We start from the raw sequence: 9165 nt of genomic DNA on the forward strand, positions 1-9165 counted from the left end.
ACAATCAAGTTTTTGGTTTTGCTCCTGCTTCAAGCTGTTCTTTTCATTACTTTTCTCCTTCTCTATTTGCAAGTGAATGAGTCACATAAGCCTCTATCCATTTTGTGAGTGAATCCTCTCTAAGGGGGACAAAAAGCCTGATGCTTTTCCACTCACCTGCTGAGAGCTAGCCTTTTAAAGTACAAGGTTGTGTTTTGGTTTCTTTCAGCTGCATGCTGTTTCCAAGATTCAGGTGAATAAAAGCTGAACTACAGAGTAGGTGTCAGAATGGTCAATAGCTGCTTAGCTAGGAGGAATGGATCTTCTTCAAGATTCTTCTACAAATCATTCTTAGCTTTTTCTTGAATTGCATTTCCTGGGAATGGGTTTTGGGGTTTGCAAACAAATGTTAAAACATGCTTTGTAACTTTTATTCTGAATTCTTTCTAGCTTTCATTCCTTTCCCAAGGTGTGAATTCCAACCACAGATACTGCTATAAGAAGAAAATTGCAAGCACCATAAACAGATGAAATGTCTTTTCCTTGCAATTTTCTGCTATTCATTGTCCGTTCACAATGCATCAGCAATGCTTGCTGAAATCATGATCTGATGATGGCTCTTCTAAAAACTTGCAGACAGTAAGTAATTTTCAGCAGTTGTCTATGAAAAGGGAGACCAGAAGGCAGGTATTTCAGGTCCTTCAAACAGAGTATATCAAATTAGTTGCAAGTGAAGTACATGAATTCTCCAGTTTCCATAACATCATATCTTTAACTTTTAATTTTTCTTTTCTCATGCAATATTAAGAGGAGAAAGGGGGGTATGTTTTGCTCTTGGGGACTACAGTGTTCCACAGTGATGAGTGATGTTTTATTCCCATCTATTTCCATCACAGGCTCCTACAGGAGCGCTCTTTAAATCTACAAGCTCATTCTAGTACCTGAATTGGGAAGAGATTCCCTCAACAAAATATTTGATATCTTGAAAACAGAAGATGGGGAGAAATTACCGAAGAAATAAATTTCTCTCTTCATAAGCAGATGTTTGTGTTTGGTTTGTCAGATGTCTTGGAAGGGGAGAAGGAAAGTGCTTAAAGGGCACAGAGTAACCTGAAGACAGGCAGAAGCCATTCATGACTTTACTCTGAAAGTACCCTGCATTCCAGAGAGATGTCTGTTTCTCTTCAATGTTTCCAAGAGTTACAGAGACCAAGGTCACTAGAAAGATACTTTAAGTACAGTACAATTTTGAAATTATAGTACCTGTTCCTCATGCCTCAAAGATAACAAAATATCTCCATTGCTTTCAGAAACATGAAAATATACTTGAGCTCTGATGTTAATAAGTAGCTTCTGTACTGCACAGGTGAGACTATCGAGAAGCTGCACCCTACCACAGTGTTTATCCATCAGGGTTCTTTACTGGTATTAATTGATTTGAAAGGTGTTGTGAAGTTTGCTTTTTACTTTTTGCCTGGTTGTCACTGTTGTTAATAAACTACATTGCAGGATTTCCATTTATCCTGATGGTTCTGCTGTAAGATGTATGTCCTTCAGTATTAACATCTTCTGCACAAAAACAATCTCTGGGACAATTTCTTTCAGGTGAAAGAGAATTGTGAAGTAAAAATTAAATTGGGCATATTTGTGAGACAGTATGTGTGTATCCCCTTTGCAATTTACAGCCTCATCTATATCTCACAGTATGGAATTGTCCCCCAGGGGTATAGGAATCTAGGAAATTTGAGGATAGAGTGCAAGGAAAAAAAGAGTTTTATTTATCTTCCAGAAAACCTTGTGAGGAGTTAGGATGTAATGGAGTTCTGAGACAGAAAAACAGAAGAGACATGCAGGGAGACAACACTGTGGTTTCATTTGAGTTTTGTAATTTCACATCATCATAAAACTGGAAAACACGTTGAAAGCTCAAAGGTTGCACTTTTCATGAAGCTTCAGATAATTATTTTAATAAATTAACAGCAAGAAAGGAGCATGTACCATGACTCTTTAGAGCCTATTAATTATAATACATTTGACACAGAATATCAGCTTCTTCTTATATATTGATCAATTCTGATATCTTTGAAATTACCAACCACTTCACATATTAAACTCTTTAATGTGGAATTTTGATGTACCAAATATGACCTGGAAGAATTGTTCTACAAAACAAAAAAAATATTGTAATTATCAGTATTGCCAGTAAAAATACTTTAGATCTGTCATATATGCTGGGTTTCTTGCTGATCTAAACTTCATTTAAATATAAACTACTGAGCCAATTTTACAGAAGGAGACTAATATTAACTTAATAGAAGAGATTAATTTTCATATAATTACTGTGAAAGAAGAATTGGATCTTGATATTCATAAAAGACTGGCTACTGTTTCCTTCATTAAGCTATAAGGTGAGTATGGGGGATATAAGGATACTAGACATTCTCCCTTCTACAGTTCAAGAAATCTTTTCTGAAGTATTTATTATTTGTTCATTCAAATAGGGGGGGAAAAAGTTAGTACTCTTATTGGAAGAGTTGTGTCCTTATTCACCATGCTGGGCAAGTAAGGAGGAAAAGGATTGAAAGTGGGGTTCTCACACTCTGTCCTTTGCCATCATCCCAACTGTCCTGATTCTGCTCATAATGGTATCATCAGCATCCTTTCCTCTTGTCTCTCCTTGCTCTTTCACAGTTCAACATTGAAATCCATTCAGTTCTACCAGTTCTTGTTCAGTTCCGTTTCAAACCTTTCTATTTTCTTTTCCAATCAAAATACTTTAAAAAAAGAGATCATTTATAGGAAGAAATTTGCATCTGTTTTAACTATTTTACAAAAACCAAAACCAAACAAAAAAATCACCAAACTAATTGGAGACTATTCTGTGACACAGCTGAAGTTGTTTGATCCTTCTGCCACTTTCTTTGTGAAGTTTGCCTTTGATTCCTACTGCACATGTCTTAGCAGGTTTAGCACAGAAGTACTTGGGCTTTCTTGGTAACTGTTGCACTGTAAAATATAAGGAAGCTCTAAAATGACATAGTTACATAGAATTATCCATTGCCATGGCTGGGTATATGTGTCTATCTCCTGGACAGCACATGTTGTATCTGAGCTCACACCCTGCTGTTCCTCTTAATAGACCATTGAATTTGTCTCTAACCTCTGTAGTATTGTTATCTCTCTAAAATCTGCAGGAACTTCAGAAGTTAGGGACCTCTAAGTTTCTGTCACATTTGGTTGAAACTGGCCAATGTGTTCACAATTCTACTGTGGCAAGAAAAACAGACACTGTAACAATATCAACCTAATTTTCATTGGAAAGAAGGCTGCAAAAGAACAGTAGTAAAACAGGACTGGTACACTCCACCCTTCCTTCTCAAAATGGCCAGATTTTCATTGTATATGTGGAAAACTTGCTTTAAAAAACTTTCTTTTTAAAACTAGCCCAAATTATGAAATTGTGAAGAATTTTACAGTATGCCATAGTTTTAAACTGAAAATGACACAAGAAGTAGATTTCCAGCTAACCTTCTCTGACTAAACTGTCAAATAGAAGCTGTCCCTGAAATTTATTTCATAATTTATACCATACATGATTAATCCTGTGTTTCTGGATCTTCAGTCCTTTGTACTTGCTGTGAAGGTAACCACAGTACTACTTGTGGCTCTTACCAGTTCCTGTTGCTGCTTCGTACCGACTAACTCACTCTGGTTTTTTGATTATTTATTTTTTCCTCTTTTGAAAAGATATTCACAAAATACAATAGAGCATAAAATGCTCATTTTCTCCAAGCAAAACAGAACTAAAAACAATAGGTGTTCCTGCATAGCCTGTCTTGTAGTATGATACACTGACAGGCATGGACTTCCAAAGCACATGTCACTTTTCAGTATGAGGAGTGAACTGGGCTTGTGTATGATGGAAAACTGTCATCAAATGCCAGGGGCCTTTTCTTTCGCTCAGCCTTTTTATGGCCTAGGACATAATGGCCTTTTCCTCTCTCTGTCTGGGATTAAAATTTTGGCTTGTGCTAGTTAATATGAAGCTATACATTTATGTTTGTTACATTTTTATTGCAAGATAAGGATTTATGAATTTTAAAAGTCAAGTGTTCTATCTCCCTTGGCAATATTTTTTTCATTCTGCCCTGCATAGTTAACTCAGCTGGCATTTAAAAATAGATTATTTTCAAAGTTTGCTTTGCATCCAGGAGAATTTCCTGACTTTACACATTATCTTTATTTCTGTTTTTACTTTTGCTCTTTTTACTCTTTTTTTCTTTTTTCTTTTTTTTCTGTTCAGATGCTAAAGTGCTCTTGCAAATTTTATTTGAGAAGTCAGTCTTTTAAAACCATGCACAAGTGAGATATCAAAAAGAAGGATTTAAAAAATGTATTTTGAAATAGATGCCTTTACTCACGCACCCCAAAAACTGCAAAAAGTAATAATAAAAATGGGAATGTCCAAACCTGGTTAGTAATATACTCAGGGGATGAAGCAGAGAAGAATAAACTGCATTCTGGTGGCTGCTGCCAACAGATGGTTATGGCTCAACTTTCATTTCCAACCTTTTCCTAAGCATTCTGCCTTCTTTGGCTCAAGCACAGATTCCACTGAGATCATGTAAACTGCCAGAAGTGGACCCTCTAAACTGTGTCTCACAGGCAGATGTGAAATTTATGTGGAACTGCCAAGATAAATCTCATCTTAAAGAGATTAGTGGGAAGGTCAAGCTTCTATTTTTTAATGAAATTTTGACATTCTGAAAACAATAGAAGATGATTTTGTCCTTGCCATCACCACTCCCGAATATTTACTGTAACTCATGTTGATTCATGTATTTATTAATTCATTTCAGATTCAATGGTGATTACTTTAATGAGACAAATAACAAAAAAGTGTTTTCTTCTTGCAATGTCACCTTTTCATACGGTGTGTACATGAATGAAGTCAATTTCATTTGCAGATTAGCCCATCTGACCCAGTTACCTTCAAAGATGTAATATTCTTCTTCTGATCATCTGCAACAGTAACATCAACCATCCTTCATTTGGGATTTTAGAGCAAGTTGTTTCTTTTACTCAGCTTGCTTGCATAATTCTCAGGTCTTTGTATCCCCTGTGATTTTTAGACATACCCTTCTTGTCCTTGCTTTCCATAAATCCTTGAGAGACCACTTTCTTTGGCAGTGCCTTTCTTTTCTGTGTACTTAAGAATATTCACTTCTTTCTCCTTAATTATGCTAGCAAGGTCTCTTGTGACATAGTGTCTTCCCAAGAGACTATACTTGGTATCTCTTATCCAATCACTTCTATGTAATATCAATGTAATGTATTGTAATAATATTCTGTTTCAGTTTCTTCTAGTCTCTGATTCACTCGTTCAAAACCCAGTTTTTACAGATGTATGTAGATGATGATTTAATGAGTAATTATCTCCTTTGAAGCTGACACTTTGAAGAAATCAATGAGCTATGGAAATAATAAGGTGAGAAAACGGGCTTCATTTCAGTCATTATCCCTACACTGCATTCTAGAGGATGGCTGCCAAAGTGGTGTCAGCTGGAATAGAAGAGTCTCTTGGAGGCTCCATCCGGCACAGCACAAACTCATTACAGTGCAGGATGAAAAACAGTGATTTTTAACACTTTCCTTTTCCCTCTCCTTCTCAGAGAAGAAAATCTGGACTGTTATCTTCACAGGTAAAAATAGAACTTTTCCTTCTACTTTCAGAACTGGTGCCAGCTTTACTTTACTGGTAGTGCTAATGGTTTTCTGCCTTCCAGAATCCATGGCCACCTTTGTGCCTTATGCCAGCTGGTCTAATTTTGACAAGTAAATCATCAGAGCAAAGCTAAGTCTTTGCTTTTTCTGCAGTCAGGATATACTACCCCATGAGAGTTTAAAGTAGTAAGGAAAGGGAATTTGTGATTCTAGCTGGATTTTTAAAATCTCAGAATAGTCAGATCATTCACAACAGTCTTGCTAACATAAAACCATTTCTCTTTTCATGGAAACTGAATTCTGTTCAGGAAGTTATTTTAATAAAAATAAAAATTTCTCTCCCATTTTACAGAAACCTGTGTGCACACAAATAAAATTTTATTATTTTTTTTACAGGCCACCCCTGCCAGAAAATTCATGCTGGAGTTATTGCAAAATCACAACTTTAATTTTCAATATGGCATTTTTGTATACAGCAGTTTTGTTATCAGTAGCCCTTAATGGATTCTTTTTTGCTCTGGATGTACTTAAGTACTATTTGAACACAGGCAAACACTGGTGTTCACAGCAGCCCAAAACAATGAGTTTCATCAGTGAATTATATGTTTTATGAAACAAAACCTTCTTTTGTACATGTTTATCTCATTTTTTATGGGATACTCTGTAGTTCTTGCATTAAATAATAAGTCTTCTTGCAAAGACTTATTGCCTATTCAGTGTTTCCTGGCATTGCTTATTTACAGATCTGCTATCTCTTTCTTCAGGATTCTGTTTTCCAGATGCTGACTCTGAGTCTCGTTAATGGTTCTTTATGTGGAAACCATTCTTTACCCACAATAGGCCTCTCTGTGCCTCCCACAGTTGTATTATATGTATTTTCATCATTAAGGGGAAGTGCTACACACATTATTCATAGTAAGAGGGCACCATGGATTTGTTCATTGGTGTATTATCCTGTTCTTTCCCTTATAATATCTAACATTTGTTTTAACTTCTGGATCAATACCAAGTACTGAGTTAATCTTGTTATATGACTGTCTGTCATAATTCCAACATTTTTTTCCCTGAATAAGACTATGTATTCAGGACTCATTCAGGACTCTTCATTATAAACACAAAGTTAAGAGTGGGATGTATTTGCCATGTACACCATTTTTATCAACAATTTAATTTTACATGGGATTGTTCAGCCATCCACCATAATGAAATCCTTATGTAAAATTTTTGCAGCCACTTTTTTGTTCCGACTGCCCCAAATAATTTACAATCTTCAGCCACTTTGGGCATTTTGCTGTTTCTTTTCTAAGTCTTTGCTAAACATTATGCAAATAGAAGTCATCTATCTCTACTGATAGCTTTACTCCACTGTGAAAACTGATCTATTTGTGGTATCACATATTGTGTCTTAACTAGTATTAAATAGTATTTAATTTAGCAACCATCTTAAACAGTATTAATCTGTGGGAATATTTTGCATCAGATGACATTAATTATTTTTGGAAGGCTTTAATTGTGGAATTTGTCCATAGCCTTCTGAAAAGCAAGACAATTAGCCAGACATGTATTGTTCATATGGCAAGCAATTCTTTCAAAGATAAGCTTATGGTAAAAGACTCCACCTTACATGTTGACTCTTCCTTGATAGAGCACATTTATTGATGTCTTTACCAACTCTGCTTTTTTTTTATAATTCACAATAGTTTTCCTACTGCATACATTAGGCTGGTCTCAAGATTCCCCAGGATTTTTCTAAAAGAAAAATCTGCCAGTTTCAACTAGAGCAGTTTTAAGCAAGAGGGTCCAAACCATAGTTAGCAGTTTGGCCATTTTATTCCCGATGCCTGTTAAAATTTATCATCCTTTAGATGAGAATTTTCTGCTCTTGGCAATTTACTACTGACTGAAACCTCTCCTACCAACCTGGCAGATGTTTCAGGCAGAGAGATCCTGTGGCATATGTACAGAAAAGGGAAAGGACTCTAGCATACGAACCCCCCTGATTTCCTCCATGGTGAACACAGGCAAACTACCCATCTAATTATCTGCCATGGCCTTGCTTTGTTTGAAATCTTCTTTTACACCTTCCTCAATTATTGGCCAAACTGTCAGAGTCTCATTCTCAATGTATTTAGAAAGGAGTTTATTATTTGTTTATATGTTTTGCAGAATGTTCTCCTGAAAATATTTTGCTTTTCTATATTGTATTTTACGCATGGCTTCCAAAGTTTATTTTTCTGTGTTTCCCATTTAGTGTAACTTACGACTTCTGAAAGGTTTCCTTTACCTCATACTAGTCTTCAACATGCTACAGTGAATGTGTTATCTGAGAACAATATCCTTGCTTAAATGCCACACAGCAGTAGGATGTCATCATCATCATGGCAGTTAAATGGAGTCTTTCATGATTGTGCTCTCCACCTTTGCAGCCTCTGTAATTTCCTTCAGCACAGATGGAATTGCCTTTCTGGTAAGAAAATCCTTGCCTTCTTTTGATGGGATTTGGCTGCTTCAGCCTCCCTTTAAAGTTTTGCCAAGCTTTGCTCCAGGCCTAATCTGAGGATACAGAGCTTCTATTGACACAAACCCAGAGGAAACGTCACTGGAAATATCATGCCCTTTCACATCCGTTCTCCACTCCCCTTGTCTTTCCTTTAAATATTTCACCAAAACTTGTTTAATTGTAACTGTCAACAATGTGGTATAATTTTAAAGATCACCTTTCCTGAAGGAGCTACAAATGATTCCCCTGTACTCACTGAATTTCAGTTCTGCCTCTGTACACAATGTCCTGCATCTTTGTGTAAATTCTCAAGACAGTTTTGCACTTCAGGCTTTGAGACTGGTTTAGCCAGCAGCTTGAAATGTGTTTTCAGCTGTGGGTGAAACACCAAGCTCCTGAGTTCTAAGATTCTTTTGATTAAATATTGATGAAATGGCTGAGTTTTATCTGCCATTTCTCTAGGTTTGGGAGGGAGAACAGGGACTGAACCAATATTGCTACTCTGAGAAATACTAAAATACAGACATGTCCTGAATTATTGGGTAAATCAGCACTTCCACTTAGCCAGAAGCCTTCCTTTTTACAAGGAACAGTAAGTTAGTTGTTGAAAAATCCATGCTACTAATAGAATACTATTCTATAAGATGTAAGAGTTTTAAAAAATATTGAATATAATTTTGTTTTCTTTTCCCCTTTTTGCATGTCTACAGTGCAGCAGCGCAGCATGGTTGTCTTTTCCTCACCAGGATCTAAAATTCACCTAAAATATATTAAAAAAACCCTTCATATTTTAACTAGATATTATTAACAGATTGCCATATCTTAAGCAAAATGCCTCTGAACTGTCTATAAACACCAAGAGTAAAAATAATCAAAAATAAACACAAAGGTGTATTGTAACATCACAGATAGAGGAACTACTGAAACCATAACCACTGTGCTGTTTGGCAGTACTGCCATTT

The sequence above is a fragment of the Parus major genome, chromosome 2 (assembly GCF_001522545.3).
Source record: "Parus major isolate Abel chromosome 2, Parus_major1.1, whole genome shotgun sequence".
NCBI lineage: Eukaryota > Metazoa > Chordata > Aves > Passeriformes > Paridae > Parus > Parus major.